Raw genomic sequence first — 21,899 nt, 5'->3', positions numbered from 1 at the left:
CACAGTACCCAATTTACGCTGTATATTACAAAAGGCTGGACATAGTTCTTAATAGGGTGTGTCAGTGTGTCACACCGTTAAAGCAGTGTGTGGCCTCCATTGAATTCCCGTGCTGGTCACAAGGTTGTTAAAGAGTTCTTATGGTGGAGTGTTCCATTCCTCCTCCCACATAGTTGACAACTGCTGGATGGTAATTGGTGCTTGTGGTCGTGGTTCATTTCATCAACCCAATGTGTCCCACACGTGCTTGATGGAATTTAATTTTGGGGAACAGACAAGATAGTTAATTCACTACGCGCACACACGAGCACACACGCGCACACATGCGCGCGCGCACACACACACACACACACACACACACACACACACACACACACATATGTAGGTCGAATTATTAGAGCAGTTAAGTTAGTCAGACATAGGAGTTTTACAGTAATGAACTTAGTTGAAATATGAAGGAAATTGGAAACCAGAAGTCTTATGCGTATTACATTCTGTTACATAGTTCAGATGCCGCGGCGTAACTGCGTCGGTGGAGTGCCAAGTTAAGCAATACAAAGGAGAATGCTGTGTCACCAGCCAGCAGAGGATGTGACAAGAAACAGTTCACCCCATGCAAGCGTGTCAACATCAAGGATGGTAATCATGTTAGTTACGCCAACCAAGCAACACCAGAATAGTCCACTGACGTACTGGGGAAGAAGAACCACTGACAGCAGCAACAGAAAGCCGTATTTAAGGACCGGCAGCCAACTCATTAACATCATCCATCCTGAAGCATTGAAATGATGCAGACCCTGTGTCACTTAGACCCGCCACTAGTTTGAACTCATCATGGTCATCACAGTCATTGTAACAGTCACCATGTTAATACAGGTCATCACCTAAGAGGCACCAGAGTGACACCACAGACGTAACTATCGTTGGATGCTGTCAACAGGTAGTTACCTGTCAAAAAGTCCCACAACATCATTAGGTGCCTGGCTTGTGTCCATCACCTCCCATGCATCTGAGCCTAGCACTCAACTATTAAAATGCTGTCACCCATCTCATTGTAAGTGCTCTACCCACTTGACCTTGAACCACACCTGTGAGTCTCTAACTCACCTTGCCAACTGAAGCCTAAAGGGTGGCAGTCTTTAAAATGACCCAAACTTCATAAGGTTTTGAGAGAGGTCATGCAACAAGATATTGCTATGCTTATGTGTTGAAGGTTTCAGAAATACTCTTCTGCATGTGAGACACACTGCTTAAGAACTGCCTCTTTGTGTTTCTATTCTTTATTTTGTAGCTATTGTACACCAATTGTTGTTCCTTAGAAATTTCTCTGATTTTGTTTCAATAGCATGAGGCACCTGTATCGTCTTTAATTGTGCTCATGGGTGTATATTTTTCTAGGAATTGATTAAACATTAACTCAGACCTGAACTTCTTCTGCAGATACACTATCTCATCCAAAGTATCCAGACACCCCTCGTAATGCAGAATTGACTGCTCTACAGGGTGTAACCTGTGTCAGTGCAGATATTTTTTATGTGGCACCTTAATATGTACGTACATCAGTGTATCAGTCATGGTCATTTTTTTTTCTGTGTCACACTCTTCCCACAAACACGTCATGTAATTTACTATCTAATGTTTTCTACAAGTTCGTAAATGCACCACTAAGTGGACTAGTCCTGTCAGTATAGTATTTTGCTTCCTTGCATCTACACTTCAACACCTGACCTGCTGCCCAGGGGAAAATAATCATTAATGGCTCACAAATCAGCATTGATGGAGTCCTTTTACCACATGAAGTTGGAGGTACTAATTAACCTAGAACTATATGTATTACTCATATATTATTAGCATACTCACATAATGTTGTTCAATACATCATCCTCAGTCACCAAAACAAATATCTGCACTTATACCCATAACACCCTGTATGTCACAAGAGACAAAAGGAGATAGGGAGAATTGGGTTGTCAGTAAAGAAGCAGTAACAGCAGAATACGTCAGCCAGAAGACCTCAGTGACTTTGAATATGGACCAGTTATTGGACGTCACCTGAGTAACAAATTCATTAGGTGCATTTTCACTCTTCTAAAGCTGCCAAAGTTGACTGTTGGTGATGTGATAGTGATGCATAAATATGAAGGAACAACCACAACTAAACCAAGGCCACGCAGACCTCATGTACCGACGGACAGGGACCGTCGAGCATTGAGGTGGGTGGATGTAAAAAATTGAGTGAAACCATTGGAAGGTACTACTCATTGTAAGATTACTGACATAAATTGTACATTGATAGCAGTGATTCTTCTTTTCAGCGTCTATCATTTGGTTTAGTATCCAGTTTGTTAAATTTGCAAATGCATCACTGTACAAGTTGTGGTGTTTTCACATTTATTGACATTAGTAAAATAACGATGATCAGCTAGTAATCAGTCATTGAAGCAGCTGATATTTTACAGGTCAGCAACTACACTACAAATGATTTTGCAATGTGATAACATTTTTCCAACACTCTTTCACAGTCAACTTCTGTCTGTCAAACAATATGAAGTTGGTTTCCATTACATAGTCACAGCACTAAGTCCTTGCTCAATTTGTATTACTAACAACACACAATAAACAGTACATTTTGGTGGCTAAAGGTGACACTAAGGTATTTATTATGTAATTATAGGGATCCCATGCATAATTCATTAAATGTATGCCTAATCCACTAGGACGTTTACAGTTCAATAATTAACGTTGAACTGACTGACTGCTGTTGGCTAGTGACACAGAACTGTTGGCACTGTAGCTATTAAATACTGACTGAATCAAACCTTATCTCACATGCCTAATTAGATGCACATATGAATGAAAAACAAAATATGTCATTACATATTAATTAATAATATGCAAGAGAGCAAAATCACAGGACACATAATTATAATAATCAAAATAGCAATATTTTAAAAGTATGACCAATATTACCAGAAGAAGGTAAAAGTTGCAGGTATTCCATTTAAATAATTTTACATTTTGTGAAGATTCACGGAGCCCCAAAACTTGTTAAAAATTAAATTTTCTAAGTCAAATAATTATCAAACTAGCAAGATCATCTAGTGTAAGTGGGCATGTTGGGCTTGGAGACAACTGGGATACAAAACTGTTGTACTGAATTTGGAAAATAGCCATTTTTAAGACTTGGACACAGGAACATGAGAACTTTCATTATGAGTAATTTTTGAAAGATGAAGAGTTTTGGAAAAATTAAAATGACTATGGAGGAGATGAGAATGATGGCTTTCAAAGGAGCTCTACCAATTTGTAAACAAACAGTTATTTGCTCAGTAAAAATTCAACTTCACGTCTTCCTTATGAAACTTAAATTATGAATGATTGTTTATAGGGATTATTTCTGGGTAAATGAACTATACAGGTGTCATTAATAGAGAAATTACATTGTGAATTATAAAGATTTATGAATTCTCACTTGAATAATAATATTTTTTGTTTTGTGCAAAAAAAGGAAAGGAAAAATTTTATATTTGGTTATTTGTGCCAGGTCTTGTACAAGAACAAGTCGGATGGTTTAACCCTGCTCTGTGACATCAATAGTTCCAAAGTGTTACAAACAGTCCACTTAACACAATGAATGTGCATAGGTAGTTAAAAAGAATGTGGTACAATGGTCGAACTACTCCTTGTAAACCACACATTTCTGTAGTAAATGCAAAATGGTGCTTGAGGTGGTGTAAAGAGCAATGCTACTGGACAGCAGATGACTGGAAATGACTGATTTTGAGTGATAAATCACAGTATATTCTGTGTCGGCTTGATGGAAAGATTTGAGTTTGCAACCAGTGAAGTGCACACGAGATGGTATTATGATATGGGTGTGGGTGGGGTCTCCTTATTGCACTTACAAAAATGGTAAATGCAGAAGAATATGAACACAATTTACAGCCATGTTTGCAACATACAGTAGAGGAACAGTTCGAAAATGATGATTTTTTTGTATCAGTATGACAATGCACCTTGACATACAGCAGCACATGTGTGGCAATGGCTTGTGGAGAACAATATTTCTGAAATAGACTGGCCTGCCCAGGGACCCAACCTGCACCCAATGACTGAGACACGTTAGAATTTCAACTTCACTCCAGTCCCCACTGTCCAACATCACTTCCTTCTCCAGTTGCAGGTCTTAAGAAAGGACTGCCACTCCCCCACAGACATTCAGACACCTCTCTGAATGTGTCCTCAGCAGAGTTCAAGCCATCATAAAGGCAAAGTTGGACACAGACCACAATGTCCATTAATAGATGTCCTGATACTTTTGATCAGATGGTGTATCTTGCTAGACTAAACTATTCTAACTCCACCTGAGAAATAAATTGACCTTATCATTATGAAATTTACTGTCAATCCGAAACATTTCCAATGTTGATGCTATAGCACATTATAAGAAATACTGCAAAATATTAAAGACTGTAATACGGATGTCAAAGCAAATATATTACAAGGAAAAGATAGTCATATCAGATAACAAAATAAAGACAATATGGGATATAGTGAAGGAGGAGACCGGTAGAACCAGACATGAAGAGGAACAAATAGCATTAAGAGTAAATGATGCATTGGTGACAGATGTGTATAGTGTTGCAGAACTTTTTAACAAACATTTTATAACTGTTACTGAAAAGATGGGGTTGTCAGGTTCGGTAGATGCTGCTATGGATTACCTTAGACCAGACATTTCAAGTAACTTCCATAATATGAATTTGACCCTCACTACCCCAACAGAAATAATGTCCATCATAAAATCTTTAAAATCAAAAACATCTAGTGGGTATGATGAAATATCAACAAAGTTAATTAAAGAATGTGATTCTGAGCTAAGTAACATATTAAGCTATCTGTGTAACCAGTCGTTTATCAGTGGAATATTTCCCGAATGGCTGAAATATGCTGAAGTTAAGCCACTATTTAAGAAGGGAGATAAAGAAATAGCATCAAATTTCCGTCCAATTTCACTGTTGCCAGCATTCTCAAAAATTTTCGAAAAAGTAATGTACAGTCGTCTTTATAACCATCTTATCTCAAATAACATACTGTCAAAGTCACAGTTTGGATTTCTAAAAGGTTCTGATATTGAGAAGGCTATCTACACTTACAGTGAAAATGTACTTAATTCATTAGACAAAAAATTGCAGGCAACTGGTATATTTTGTGATCTGTCAAAGGCATTTGACTGTGTAAATCACAATATCCTTTTAAGTAAACTAGAATATTATAGTGTAACAGGAAATGCTGCAAAATGGTTCAAATCTTATATCTCTGGCAGGAAACAAAGGGTGTTATTAGGAAAGAGACATGTATCAAGCTATCAGGCATCATCCAACTGGGAACTAATTACATGTGGGGTCCCACAAGGTTCCATTTTGGGGCCCTTACTTTTTCTTGTGTATATCAATGACCTTTCATCAGTAACATTACCAGATGCCAAGTTTGTTTTGTTTGCTGATGATACAAACATTGCAATAAATAGCAAATCAAGTGTAGTCTTAGAAAGATCAGCCAATAAAATATTTTTAGACATTAATCACTGGTTCCTAGCCAATTCTTTGTCACTAAACTTTGAAAAAACACACTACATGCAGTTCAGAACTTGTAAGGGGTGTCCCAAGAGTATATGTCTAACATATGATGACAAGAAGATAGAAGAAGTGGACGGTGTTAAATTCTTGGGATTACAGCTTGATAATAAATTCAACTGGGAGGAGCACACCACAGAACTGCTGAAGCGTCTTAACAAATCTCTGTTTGCAATGCGAATTTTGTCAGACATAGGGGATATAAAAATGAAAAAGCTGGCATACTATGCTTACTTTCATTCCATAATGTCATATGGGATTATTTTCTGGGGTAATTCATCAAGCCAAGCTAAAGTTTTCCGGGCACAAAAACGTGCAGTAAGAATTATATGTGGTGTGAACTCAAGAACATCCTGCAGAAGCCTGTTTAGGGAACTAGGGATACTAACTACAGCTTCCCAATATATTTATTCCTTAATGAAATTTGTCATTAAAAATATATCACTTTTTCAAACCAACAGCTCAATTCATGGAATCAATACTAGAAATAAGAATAATCTTCACAAGGATTTAAAGTCACTTAGTCTTGTACAAAAAGGTGTGCATTATTCAGGAACACACATTTTCAATAACTTGCTAGCAGCCATAAAAAGCTTAACAACCAATGAAATTCAGTTTAAGAGAAGCCTAAAGGATTTATTGGTGGCCAACTCCTTCTACTCCATTGATGAATTTCTGAGGAAAACCAACTGATTTGTATATAAGTACAACATAACTTCTGCACAATTTCAGTGCAGTAATGTGTTCACTGAAAATTTGTGTGTGTGTGTGTGTGTGTGTGTGTGTGTGTGTGTAAGTATAATCTAACTTCTGCACCATTTCAGTGCAGTAATGTGTTCATTGTAAATAAGTATTACAGTAGTTGTATTACATGTTTCTTACCTTATAAATAAATATAAAACTTTTTTATTTTAAATTCAGTGCAACAGTATTTGTAAAATGACTCTTAGTGTTCATTAAAAAATGACGATCATTCCACTTGGGACCTGTGGAATGGTACATTAGCTTATTTTGTTTTAGTTTAAATATTTGTCATGTATTGTTGTTTTTCTGACATGTTCCACATCCTGGAGGACCTCCTCACTACGGATCAATTGGAATGAAAGTAAATCTAATCTAATCTAATCTTAATAAATGGAGCTTTCTTCTTGTTTTATGCAAACCTTCAAGCCTCGCTACAAATGTTTCATAATCCATGGACCCACTCTAAATGTAAACATTCTCAAAGGGATCACTTCAGTTTGCTACTAATAAACCTAACATTTTCTATCATGGATCAATTTCATAATTATCTGTTCTAGGCAGTTTTGCAGAGAGTGCTTTTAGGACTGTTTTAGAAGCAGCTTTCTTTCATGCACCACTTATGACATTTTAATCTTCCTAATTGACTGTGGAGTGGCTAAAATCTTTTCAAATAATAACAGTATGAATGGGGAAATATTTGTTAATGAACTGAGACATTCTCTAACATTTGCAGTTATTTCTGCAATTTTGTCTTGTATGTAGTAAATGGATCCAACCACAACTGTCAGTGCAGACTCATCCAAACCTCTGTATACAGACTCTAACTCTATGTAATATCATTTATATTCATTGTATGCTCATACAGAAATGCAACCTCCTATGTGTCTTAGTTACCAATGATGATGAATGTTTGGGGATATTGGTGACTTCTCACACTTTCATAATCTTCAAGAGAATGTATAATGTTTGCTGCTGTAATAATTGAGCTGGACTGTTCTTTGCTCTTGGGAGAACCAGTTGTAAAACTGAATTACTTTATATTGCAAGGAGGGAGGTGAGGACAGTTTGAGGAGACGGGTGGTATGAAAACTGATGCATGGGTGATTATGGCAGTGCTGCTGCTTTTTAAACAGTCCACTGAGTGAGCACAGGCATTCTTCAGACTCTTACCATGTAGAATATTTTCTTTTCATTGTCATTTGAGAATTTCAGATCTCATACATGAAGGAATAAGGAGAGACATAGTTTCAGGACAATTAAAGCCATTTCAGACAAGATCCTAATATCTTACGCTAAAAGATTAGTGATATTTTCTTAATTACTGCAGCTTACTGATGAAATTTTGGATTATCCTATGAAATTTCATCAAAAAAAGTGAACACCCATATGGCACACCAGTGCCTCAGACGAGACAAATGTTCAAGACAATGGATACTAATCACAGTAGAAAGTCTATTATCAGATTCCAATAATAAGTACTGATCATGACGGTAGCACATTTGGCTTGTTCAAGAGTTTCACCTAGCTAAATAGGGATAATGTAAATTTGTACTAAAATGTCCTAATACTTAGTAAATTAATTGATTGCTTGCTAAATGACAATGTGTGACAGGCACATTAAAGAAGCAAGTACAAACATGAAAAACTTCTGGGACTAAGTATTCCTCAAAATAAACTTATCACTAAGAAATATTAACAGTAATTGTGCTTTATGGTATATTTTATGAATATGTGGTGTGTAAAAAGTAATACAATGCAATAATCTGTCAATGTTAATGAAATTAGACTTCAAGTACAAGCTGTATGAGTAAAGAATGCAAAGTAATTTCCCAACATTTATTTCAAATAATTTAGGACAAGAAAGAAGATGTAAAGCAGATTCACTAGAAGAAAATTTAAACCTACCTTCCACTGAAATAAGGATCCATGATCTTCATCAGTGCATCACATTGCTACATATGAAGAAACCATTACTTACCATAATCATTATTGTCCTGAGAATCTAGCTGAGTTTATTATTTTTAAAACAAGAATTGGTTTCTCTATTTAGCTACATGTTTGGGAATGTATTATGCAGGTTTTTAATACTTGCATAGCTGTCAAAATTTTTCTCAATTTTTTGGTCAGGATTATTCACAATATATGACAAAGTACATTCCTGACATGTCTCTTTGTCTTTATTCAATTATTTTGAATGAAATGCCAGTCTTTGCCATTGGTTATGGCCTGCAATCACATTTTTGGGTGTAAATTATATCTTGGAACTAAAACGACCCAAATGTTCTTCCTACTGCTGATAAGTATAGTTTGCATTCACACACTCCATTTCACTATTGGCAAATTATTGGTCCTGCTCTACTTTTTCAGATGTTGGTGATGGAAATACAGATTCAGTATAAAATACAGTTATCTTCATTTTTAATTTGCTGCTTTGCATTTTTAATTCCGTAATTTATTTCTTATTTTTCTACAGGAAGGCAGCACAACTCCATGTGTCCACCAATATAGGTGCCACACACACACACATACATGAGAACTCCAGGGATAATAATGACTCATGTCGATATCATGCCATAGAAAGATGTTCATGGCGACAGTGCATTCATTCATTTCCAAAACTACAGAACCATTGTAGAGGAGAAGAAATGGACTTCACTTAATTGTTAAAATCATTTCGCCTTGACATGGTGAATGTTGAAAATGTGCTTGATATTGATATGTACACACTTAATGATGTGGATCATGAGGAACTGCTTCAATTGCTTACACATAAAGCTAACTGAAACTTGTACAAGAACAATGTAAATAATTTTAGGCATCATGTTTTATATAAACCATATAAGAAATGAAATTAGTTTTCTCCATCCATAAAACTGGAACAAAAGAAAACTAAACTGATCAACATAAGTAGCATTGCATTACAACTCAACTTAGAAAATACTGTGTATTAGAAGTCTTCACAGCAGTTCCTGGGTATATTGTTGATCAAAATTTCCTGTCTTCTCTTTGGTAAAGTAAAAGAAATTAAAAGGCTTCAAAAATTGTATTTATATCACTAAATGCACACAAATATTTTATAGTCACCTTTGTGATAGGAGAAAAGAAAACAATGCAAAATGCTTATGATCCACAACTGATTAATTATGAAGACTGGGCTCACTGCAACTGCTGATGTTTGTATCAAAAGTTGAATGTGAAATTAGTTTTGCATTTTAGATAGAAAGTGATTCATTTTTATGATACAGTTAATCATTCCATTCTTGATATAGTCACAAGAAATTAAAACTACAAAAGTAGGTAATTTTAAAACACTTGTTCAGTAAATGGTGCAAACCTTGAGGTATATGTGTATCTGAAGTTTACGGAGTTGCTACTATTGATTAAGTCATGATATGTTGTGGTCTGTGTCTCATGTTATCATGTGATTTTGTTTGGTAGCATACTGGAGTTGTAGAATTTAAGTTTGTAATGTTTAACTGTTTTAAATTCTCCACATTTTAAGAGGAATATGAATTGTTACATCAGCTTTACAGCTTGAGCAACAGGAAAATTACTTAATGTCATAATGCTATTACCTGTGTTGTTCCTCAGTCATTTTGCAATGATTTTTATGTTGAGCTTTAGCTACAGTTGTAAAGAAACAAAGAATCAAAAGAATGCCATATCAAAAAGAAATGCAAATACTTTCAGTAGTTTCACTACATCTGTTGCTAAAATAGCATTTAGTTTTGGCTTTAAACAAACATGCATTTCATTTATCAAAATAAGTGTTAAATGGTGTTTGTTTAACTTCAAAAGATTTGATAATATGAAGAATAACAGATGCATTAAGTAGAAGGAAATTTTTAAATATGAAAAGAAAGCACACGATACATATAACCAGTAAAGCATTATGATCATTCAGACAAGTGTATACTAGAAACTAATAAATGAATAGACACAAAAATTTATTTTTCAGATAAATGAAAAATTCTTTTATCATATCTGTTGTTCTTTTTGTGGATCTTTGTTTTGTGGTCATTTTATAAATAACCATGATTTTCATTGTGGGAAAATAATTCCATAAAAAGTTAAGAATTTATCTTCTTCCTGTCATGAACAAGAAGTTAAATTCACTTGAGAATGAAATAAACACAAATTGTGGTTGTTCTATTAGTATTTATTTCTACAAATCTGTTTTCAGCTTATGAGATAACCATCAGATAACACATTTTCATTCACAGACATATTAGTGTGCAAGTAAAATAAAGATTAAAGTTACTACTGAAGTAGATAGGGTTATTGGCCATAGAGGTAGACAAGATATAATATACCAAGAGTTCTTAACTAGTGTTATGTGTTAGACTCTATTCTAAATAACTATAACTTCCAGAATAACTTATATCAAAACAGTACCAATAAAAAATGCCATCTCCACATGGCATCTATATATTGTTTGAGCTGTATGTTAAAATATATGTTTATTTTGTGCTAGAAATTATAGTCCATGTGATGTTTGCCAATCTATCCCTCATACAGTGACTGCCACTTGCATTGAGACATTATATCGACCCATAACTACTTATCTCCTATATAACTGTAGTTTACTATTGTAAGTAAATATTAACCACTAGTTATTAAGTGAAGATCCAACTTGCAACATTGATTATGATATTTCCTTTACATTGTTATGGGTAGAGTCTCTGTGCACTTTGCAATATATTTTATTTTAAATGTTTGGGTACTTTTGTTCCAGCATTTGTTTGGAAACTAGTCAGTTGTTACCTCATTTGGGCCAAATACATCCAGACAGGATAGTAAAAATAAGTTAGATATCTGGATCTACTTTTGACAAATAGAAACTCTATGTGGTATCTATATATTGTTTGATCTGTTTTGTAAGTATTGATGTGTACTTTGTGCTAGAAATTATTACCCATGTGATGTATGTCAATGTATTTCTCATACAGTGACTGTTATTTGCACTGTGACTTTATATCCATCCACAACTACTTATTTCCCCTATATAACTGTAGTTTACTATTGTAAGTTAATATTAACCACTAGTTATTAAGTGAAGATTCAACTTATGACAGTGATTATGACATTTCTTTTATATTGTTATGGGTAGAGTCTCTGTGCACTTTGCTATATACTTGATTTTAAATGTTTGGGTACTTTCCTTCTAGCATATATTTGTACACTAGTCAGTTGTTACCTCATTTGGGCCTAATGTAGCTGAACAGGTTTATAAAAATTAATTTGATATCTGCATCTACTTTTAACGAACAGAATGTCTCTGTGGCATCTATACATTGTTTGAGCTGTTTGATAGTATTGATGTGTACTTTGTGCTAGAAATTATTGTCCATCTGATGTTTGTCAATGTATTTCTAATACAGTGACTGTTATTTTCACCCATATTCACCCATAACTACTTATTTCCCCTGTATAACTGTAGTTTACTATTGTAAGTAAATATTAACCACTAGTTATTAAGTGAATATTCAACTTGTGAAATTGATTATGACATTTCCTGCATATTGTTATAGCTACAGTCTGAGTGCACTATGTAATATATTTAATTTTAAATGTTAGGGCAATTTCATTCTAGCAGATATTTGGGAACTAGTCATTCGGGCCAAATACATCTGAACAGGATTGTAAAATTAAATTAGATATCTGCATCTATTTTTAACATATAGAAACTCTATGTGACATCTATATTGTTTGATGTGTTTGTAAGTATTGATGTGTACTTTGTGCTAGAAATTATTGTCCGTGTGATGTTTGTCAATGTTTTTCTTATACAGTGACTGCTATTTGCCCTGTGACTTTATACCCCCCATAACGACATATTTCCCCTCTATAACTGTAATCTAGTATTGTGGGTAAGTATTAAACACTAGTTATTAAGTGAAGATTCAACTTGTGAGATTGATTATGATATTTCCTGCATATATTTGTGGGTAGAGTCTCTGCATAGTTTGTAATATATTTAATTTTAAGTGTTTGGGTACTTTCATTCCAGCATATATTTGGAAAATAGTTAGTTAATACAAGGCATGTTTTTTAAGTAAGTACCATTTTGAAATTAAAAAAAGACATGCTAAGATATCCCAATAATTTTATTTTTACATGAAAGCCTGTACCTTAATCTACTTTTCTACATAATTTCTGTCAATATTGAGGCACCTGTCATAACATTGTACCATATTTTTAATACCCTCCTCATAGAAGTCTTCCACCTGACTTGTTAACCACTGCATCACCACTGTTTTGACTTCGTCATCGTCTTGAAGACGTTGACAGCCCAGGTGTTTCTTCAAGTGCAGGAACAGATGGTAGTCACTGAGCACAAGATCGGGGTTGTACGGAGGATGATCTAGAGTTTCCCATCAAAATGATGTGATGAGATCTTTGGTCTGATTCGCCACATGCGGACGGGCATGGTCTTGCAGCTAAACGATGCCCTTGCTCAACTTCCATGGACCTTTGCTTTGATTCTGGTGTGACATAGGCCACCCATGTTTCATTGCCCGTAACAATTTGGCTTAATAAATCATCACCGCCATTGTAGTACCACTCAAGGAAAGTCAATGCACTGTCTAAACATTTGGTTTTGTGCACATCCGTCAACATTTCTGGTACCCAATGTGCGCACTATTTTCGGTTATTCAAGTGCTCTGTCACAATGGCATACAAAACACTACGAGATACATTAGGAAAGTCATCCCGCAAGGAGTAAATCATAAAATGTCTGTTTTCTCTCGCCTTATTGTCCACTTCCTGCGCCAAACTTCCATTAATGACCGAAGGACACCCACTCCATTGTTCATCATGCTCATTTGTGCGGATATCTTTAAATGCTCTCACCCACTTTCTTACCATTCCAGCACTTATAATGTTTTCTCCATAAACTGCACAGATCTCATGATGAGTATCGATCACTTTTAGGTCTTTGGTACTAAGAAATCTTATAACAGCCCGTACTTCACAGTCGGTGGGACTCACAATTACATGTGACATCTTAAACACTCAGTACACAATGTAAATAAGGAACAATCAGACTGTAATGACGTCAGTGCTAAGATTAAGGTACAGCCTTTCATGTGAAAATAAAATTTTTCAGATATCTTAGCACGTCTTTTTTTAATTTCAAAACGGTACTTACTTAAAAAACATGCATCGTACCTCATTCTGGCCTAATACATCTGAAGAGGATTGTAAAAATTAATTAGATATCTGCGTCTATTTTTAACATATAGAAACTCTGTGTGGCATCTATATATTGTCTGAGCTGTTTGTTAGTACTGATGTGTACATTGTGCTAGAAATTATTGTCCACATGATGTTTGTCAATCTATGTCTCATACAGTGACTGCTATTTGCACTGTGACTTAATACCCCCAATGACTACTGATTTCCCTTACATAATTCTAGTCTACTATAGTAAGTAATATTACACACTAGTTATTGAGTGAAAATTCAAGTTGTGACATTGATTATGACATTTCCTGCATATTGTTATGGGTAGAGTCTCTGCATACTTGTAATATGTTTAATTTTAAATGTTTGGGTACTTTCATTCCAACATATATTTGGAAAAAATATCAGTTATTACCTCATTTGGGCCTAATACATCTGAACAGGATTGTAAAAATAAATTAGATATATGCATCTATTTTTCACAAATAGAAACTCTATATGGTATGTATGTATTGTTTGATCTGTTTGTAAGTATTGATGTGTACTTTGTGCTAGAAATTATTGTCCATGTGATGCTTGCCAATGTGTTCCTCATACAGTGGCTGCTATTTGCACTGTCACTTTATAACCCCCCCCCCCCCCCCCCCCCCCATAACTACTCACTTCTCCTCTATAATTCTGGTCTACTATTGTAAGTAAATATTAACCACTAGTTATTAAGCGAAGATTCAACTTATGACAGTGATTATGACATTTCTTTTATATTGTTATGGGTAGAGTCTCTGCGCACTTTGCTATATACTTGATTTTAAATGTTTGGGTACTTTCCTTCTAGCATATATTTGGACACTAGTCAGTTGTTACCTCATTTGGGCCTAACATAGCTGAACAGGTTTATAAAAATTAATTTGATATCTGCATCTACTTTTAACGAACAGAATGTCTCTGTGACATCTATACATTGTTTGTGCTGTTTGTTGGTATTAATGTGTACTTTGTGCTAGAAATTATTGTCCATGTGATGTATATCAATGTATTTCTCATACAGTGACTTTTATTTTCACTGTGACTTTATATCCATCCATAACTACTTATTTCCCCTATATAACTGTAGTTTACTATTGTAAGTTAATATTAACCACTAGTTATTAAGTGAAGAATCAATTTGCGACATTGATTATGACATTTCATTTATATTGTTGTGGGAGAGTCTGTGCACTTTTGCAAAATATTTGGTTTTGAATGTTTGCGTAGTTTTGTCTAGCATATATATTCGTATGCTAGTCAGTTGTTACCTCATTTGGGCCTAATACATCAGAGCAGTTTGTAAAAATAAATTTGATATCTGCATCTACTTTTATACTCCATGCTAGAAAATCCAGGATGGAGTAATGACAATATTATGTAAAGGGAAAACTGCTACTCACCATACGGCAGAGATCGTGAGTGACAGGCAGGGACAACAAAAAGACTGTTACCAAGTTAGCTTTTGGCCAAAAGGGCTTCTTCCAAATTAGACAAAAAACACACACACACACACACACACACACACACACACACACACACACTCACACTCACACGCACTCACACTCTAACCGACACAGACACATGTTCCCTAGCTGCTGAGGCTAGGTTCTGGCCTCAGCAGCTAGAGACGTTGGTCATGTGCGTGTGAGCTGCATGTGTGTGTGTGTGTGTGTGTGTGTGTGTGTGTGTGTGTGTGTGTGTGTTGTCTAATGTGGAAGAAGGCCTTTGTTGTTGCTATCTGTGACTATATACTCCACAAGTCATCTTAACTTGTGGAATGGTGGATGTTTAGTGGACCATTATTGTTTCTTAACTTTTCTATTCCATTTCTGAATAGTGTGTGGGTATTTTGACTGTCAATAAGCATCTGCATAAATTCAAACTTCTCTGATTTTACAATGATGTTCATTTTGTGATACATTTATGGAAGGAAGTAATAAGTTTCTTGGCTCTTCCTGGGACATACTCTCCTGGAACTTCTACAGTATGAATGGTGCACACAACACCTCTCTTGTAGTGTCTGCCACTGGAATTCAGTAAGAATCCCTATGATGAAAGAAGGAAGGCAATGGCATACCGCCTCTGCTAGAACCTTGCCTAATCAGCGGTGTGGGTCTCCTGCATCGTCCCCCTACGCTCTTTGGAGTATGGCACCTCATCATCATCCCTATGATGGTCTCATACAACAGTACTATCCATTAACAGCCTCATGAATTTGTCACTATTATTCATCACTGTCTTCTGAATCTTTTTAATAAATAGAATTTTCTAAGTAAAAAAAAGTCACTGTTTGCAAAATCTGCATTAATCCATATAACAGAGAGTTTTGGTCTCCAAAAACAGCAGATCACTGAAACAAAAAACATGCTCCATGATGCTGCAACTGACTGTGGTCATAAATATAGTTTTATAATTATGTGTGTCTGTCCAATCACCTAAGCCTGTCTTAATTGCTTGGAACACTATGTTGCTTCAATAAACAGCTGGTGGAAGGTGAGCAAACTATTTCATACAATCTATATAGGATTGTTCTAGTATATGAGGCACCATCTGTGTGCCTTACACATGTAAATATGAAATTATTGTAAGACTAACTGATAGAAGAAAGCTGCATTGATTGACTGTTCTTCTGTATTAATATGTAAATAAATAAAATTGTAATGTGAATGTATGTCTGTTATATGTTGAAGTGTGAAATTCATAAAACGTCATATTTTAAACTTCTTTCATTGTGAATCTACCACAGTGTCAGGTTCAATTTCTGTATCAACTTTTCTTGTAGCTATACAAAATTTTTGCATTCAAAGGATTAACTCAAGTTTTGAAGTCATACAGTTTTTTTCTGACTTCATCATAACAAGATTGTAGTGAAGGGGAAATTAACTTTAGTGAAGTAATGTGTATATTAGAAACATTTAATATACTTTTGCCATTGAAATATTATCCCCCATGTGTACAAATGATTTTCGCTTCATAATATACCATAATTAGTATGATTTCTTTTTTACTTTTTTGCTTATGAAACATATAAGAAAAATTTTGATGCAGTTAACTGCCTCCCAAGGGAGTGTTCTCTTACTTTGATATGCTGTATATTGAAAGACACATATCTTTTAGATGAAAATATCTTCCATACTGCTTTACTTTGTTTCTTTAGTTAACCACTATATCACAGGGCAAGGAACGAGGCCTACAAGGAAGACAGGCTGTGGCTCGTACGTCATGAAGGTAGTCCTGTGCTCACTCGCTCACTCAAATCAGCAGACAAACTACGTTTCTACACCTGTTAACTCGTAACTAAGCACGTCTGTACAAATGAAAACTGAATATTCTACTGGAATCTGCTATTATGGAATCTTACTGTTATTAGTTCTATAATGATGGGAAGTCCGTGGTTCTATTTGTAATTTGTTATGGCTGTACTGGCATACAATAAAATAAAATCATGCTAAAATGATTATCAGTTGCATAAGGCACCACTTCCAGCATGTAATGAGTACTGTTAAGCAGAAGAGACTAAATGCTATAAACACGCCATTATACCATTTATGTCAAGTATTGATCTTAAATTAAATTTTACTGTAGTACTGTTAATCAGTAAGACTTCATAATAGCAGATTCCAATGGGAGATGCAATTCTCATTAGTGCTTGCATAACCAGCTGTGAGTTAACAGGTTTAGGAATGCATTTTGTCTGCTGAGCTGAGCGAGCAAGCGAGTTCAGGACTACCTTCGAGACCTATGCGCCACGGCCTGTCTTTCTCATGGGCCTCGGGCAAGGAAATATGCAATGGCCTGCTGTCTCAAGTCATCTACTTAGGATCCTCAGTGGAAGATTACAGCTCTGTGCTTGTTTGTCATTCATAGTTATCACCGCATGTACCAGTACATAAAACTTTTGCTTCAAAAGAAATAAGTTTATAACACAGTCATCCAAACCTGAGATTTTCTCATTGTATTCTTATTGTCTGTGCACCCCTATACATTTTATGACATCAGCTGAGTACACATGCTGAGTGCAGGTGAATATTTGATGACAGTCATATACTCCATTGATCATATCAGCTGCACAGCTAGATTCTGCTTCAGCAGAGACAAAGAATGTTGAGCTTAGTACAGTCATGCTTTCCTTAGAGACTTGTATGAAAAATCATCTTGGACAAGAAATGTCCATGTGACTTTGCAAGTAGACATCTCCTACCTACAATTTGTTTCTGACTTCCTGTAGTCAGCTTCTAAGAAAGTTAGAAAGCACAGTCAAATAACAAGGTGAATAGAAATCCCTGTCTGAAGATGAACTGCTTCCATGCCACAAGATCACATATGTAAAATAAAGTGTCTCGCTATCTTATCTCACCTAGGTTGTATAGCAATAATAATTTAGTGTGACTCTAGAAGGAACTATCTGGATAATATTGCTTTGCACACTTATTCCCATAGCTTGGAAATGGTGGGTCTCTGGACATATGGTCCTCTCCAACACTCAACTCATTATTTAATAATATCCTGTAGTTTGTACTAGGAATTTTCAGTCTCCAGGCAATCATGCTAGGAACATGTTCATATCTGCATTCACAAACAAGTTCAGCTATATGTGAAAGTCTGGCTGCACGTAAAGTGCCCTCCGCCACACACCGTTGGGTGGCTTGCGGAGTATCAATGTAGATGTAGATGTAGAACATTCGTAAATTATATTTGGTGTACGTGTTACATTTTTCAGGAGAATAATTTCTCCAAACAAAAGAATTAAATCATCAAAAAGTCTTTCACTTCAGCACTACCATTTATAGAATAATGAGAAGATATACATGAAACACTTACTGTAAGATGCTCCTACAGGCCCACCCCTTCCTCTCTCAGACAAATTCCTGTTGTGTTTCTGAAAATTACTCGTTTTGTTCTTGTGGTATATGACTGCAACCACCCAAAAGAAAAACTTCTCATGCAGTATTTCATGTGATGATCAGTGGCATCAGAAAAAGTTTTTCAAATATCATTATAAAGAAAGTGTTGTTTAAGTCATAAATTCATATGCCCAACATGTGGAATACATCTCAGATTAGACTAGTGTGTACTCAGCTCAGTGATATTTACTGACAGCAACCACAAAACTCCTAGAATAATCAGTGTTTTCTTCAACTGAGTATAGTGAGTGTGCCACCCTTCCTGTCCTCAGAGTTCACTCACATTGCTGTGTGACACCAAGCAGTCTTCACACTTTACAACACCCTACTGTGAGATAGTCTGCATGACATGGCACAGCTGAGCCACTGTTCTAAGCATTGATTTTTATTTTTATTTGCATTTTGCTGCTGCCATCAATAAATTGCCTCTAACCATTTCCTCTCTTTTTCCTGATAAAGAAACTCTTGATTGCAAAAGCTGGAATCAATGCCATCTTCTTTTCACAAAATAGTCTGGTGTCACTTTGTGTGGGGAGGCTTTTTCTCTTTGTTTGATTGAAGTTTAATTATGAATTTTAATTTTGATAGGATTGTAAATACACATATGTAAATGCATGTGAAAATTTTGAAATTGCTGTTCTTCTTTTGGAATGTCAGCTTCATAAAACACCTGTGACAGACTTTTCAGTTCAATTCAGATAAAACCTAGATTAATCTTGACTTGGGAGCTGTATATTTTAGTTTTCTCACATGTTACTTTGTCTGAAACATGCAAACTGTTTCAAGTATTAATTAATTCAGAGTACCTTTGTTACACTATGTACTAGGGCACTATTCATAAATTTAATATCCAGAAGTGTTAATGACAATTAATTATTGTGCCTCAGTTGTTTGAGTGGGATGTATCTGTAAAAGATAATTTATTGCTAGCACTAAACATACAATGTGAATGTCATTCTTAAAAGCTACAATTCCTGTAATATGAGGTATTAATTTACACAAATCTAGTCAACATCAAAGAACAAGCATACAAGCATACTGTTGGTATCTTGCAATGTTCACTGAAAATCATTAATTAAAATTTTAAGTGTGATTCACCACTGAGATTTTATAAATAATATCTGATCTCAAATTTTCTCTATGAGTGTTTCCTTTGTATGTATTTTTGTAATTTTGATGTAGATTTCTGTGCGTTAGTGTAACTGCTGAAAGTTATACATGTGTAGTTACTAATTGTATTTTGTAATTGTTAAGCAACCAGCACTATGACCGTGAGAACTGCCAACCACTGTAGAGTAGAGTCTAAGAGAGATTACAAACTATGAAACTTCTAGTGTTATTTTTGCACAGAGTGGAATAGAATGTAAGAAACTCTAATATAGTAAAAATAAAATTTAATTATATATATGGACAAAGTACAGAATAAAAAGTACTAATAAAATTTTCTTGCATAGACTCTTTCCAGTTTCTTTTTTCTTTTCTCTGAAGATTGTGGTACCTTGTTCCATAGATATATATGAGTTTTGTGCGTGACCTACACATGCAAATTCTACACATTTTTGCAGTATTATCTTGTTTCAGGTAACTCCTACTTTATATTTATATAACTGATATTCCATTCATACTTTTCAGTGCTCTTTATCAAAGTATGAAGCTAAATTATGCTATACTTTCAAGGAGTATTTTGGGTAATATGGATGTCTCCTTCAATTTGTTTACTTAGTTATAGTATTGTGGCTCACTCAAATATCTCTCTATACCTCATGGACAACATTATATACATTATGAACATTTTTACAGTGTGTAAATGCAATAAAATTTTCTCAGGTTTCTTGTTGTGTCAATTTACCATCAGTCTGCAAGGTTTTAAAAGGCTATTTAGGAAGACATATTTTATCGTTACATCTTCTGGACACAACACAGAAGGAGAATATAAGGCTTCCAACATTTCATAAAGTCGATGGAAAACTGAATGAGCAAGAAAATATAGAAGATTTCATATATCATTCTATATGATGTCATAAATTCACTATTTTATCTACCAGTGTCTCTCTCTGAGTCTTCCTGTTTAATGTAACTTTTGGATGAAATTTTATTCATTTTAATTAGAATGGAACTACACATTGTGTTACTGACCAGCAACTCTCATTTGATGTTCATTGTTAGACTCAATTAATTACACAGTAAATGATGTTAGGAATTTAGCAATAATGCAATTGACATTGCAGATGTACATTTTAACTTCTCGCGGTGTAATGAACAATCGATTAAATTTTGGGCAGGCAGCCACGCAAATAAAATTTCCTCCACTGATATTTCGGCCGCATATCATCCAGCCATCCTCAGAGAGAGTCACGAGACTGATGACAAGATGCCAAGCGTGGCCTTATATGCTCCACCATGGCAGTACTTCGCATGCGGGTCACAGATGCTGATCGGCGGCAGAAACATGCCTTACATCACAAACCAACACACACAAATCTATATCTTGATGCCAGTAGCTGTGATCACCCTTCACAGACCATAGGTGTCCTTAAGACCTTAGTGGCACACTGTATATCCAATAAAGACAATTTGCAAGAAGAGCTCACATACCTCAAGAGCATTTTTAAATCGAATGGATTTTCTCCGCAACAAATTCGTAGGGCATTCGATGCAAAACCTAAAAAGCAGGTATGTGATGGGGAAGAAGATGGTAATTCCTTCAGGTCTAGTGCATTTTCGCCCTATGTAGGTGCTCTTTCCTCAAAGATAGGCCATATTCTTGAGAAACACTTTGTTAAGGTGATCTTCCAGCCCCCCACGAAGATTGCAGCTTTACTTGGCTCTGTGAAGGACGATTTACAGCTTCGTAAAGCGGGTGTGTATCAGATTCCTTGCGGAAATTGTGAGAAGTCGTACATAGGTCAAACAACACACACTGTTCATGAGAGGTGTGTGGAGCATTGAAGATACACATGCTTATTAGAGCCAGACAAGTCAGCTGTGTGATACAGGGCATTCCATGAATTACAGTGATGTGAAGATTTTAACATCCACCTCTTCTTTTTGGGAATCTGTCTTCAAGGAAGCTATACAGATTAGATTAGCTAATAATTTAATAAATAGAGATAATGGTTTTAATTTGGACAAAGCATGGAATCTGACTCTTGGAGTAATTAAACTGCAGAGAAGTCATCATCCTGTCACCGCCGCCAATCATACATCGATAAGCGAATCGAATGTCTGTACGCCTTTGCCACAGGTGGTGCATGTATAAGCGTATGTCTCTGCCACTGACCAGCACCTGTGACCCTCATGCACAGTACCGCTGCGGTGGAGCATATAAGGCCGCGCTTGGCATCTTGTCGTATGTCTTGTGACTCACTCTGAGGATGGCTGGATGATACGTGACTGAAAT

Source organism: Schistocerca piceifrons, chromosome X, assembly GCF_021461385.2.
Source record: "Schistocerca piceifrons isolate TAMUIC-IGC-003096 chromosome X, iqSchPice1.1, whole genome shotgun sequence".
NCBI lineage: Eukaryota > Metazoa > Arthropoda > Insecta > Orthoptera > Acrididae > Schistocerca > Schistocerca piceifrons.
This window is presented reverse-complemented; position numbering follows the sequence as displayed.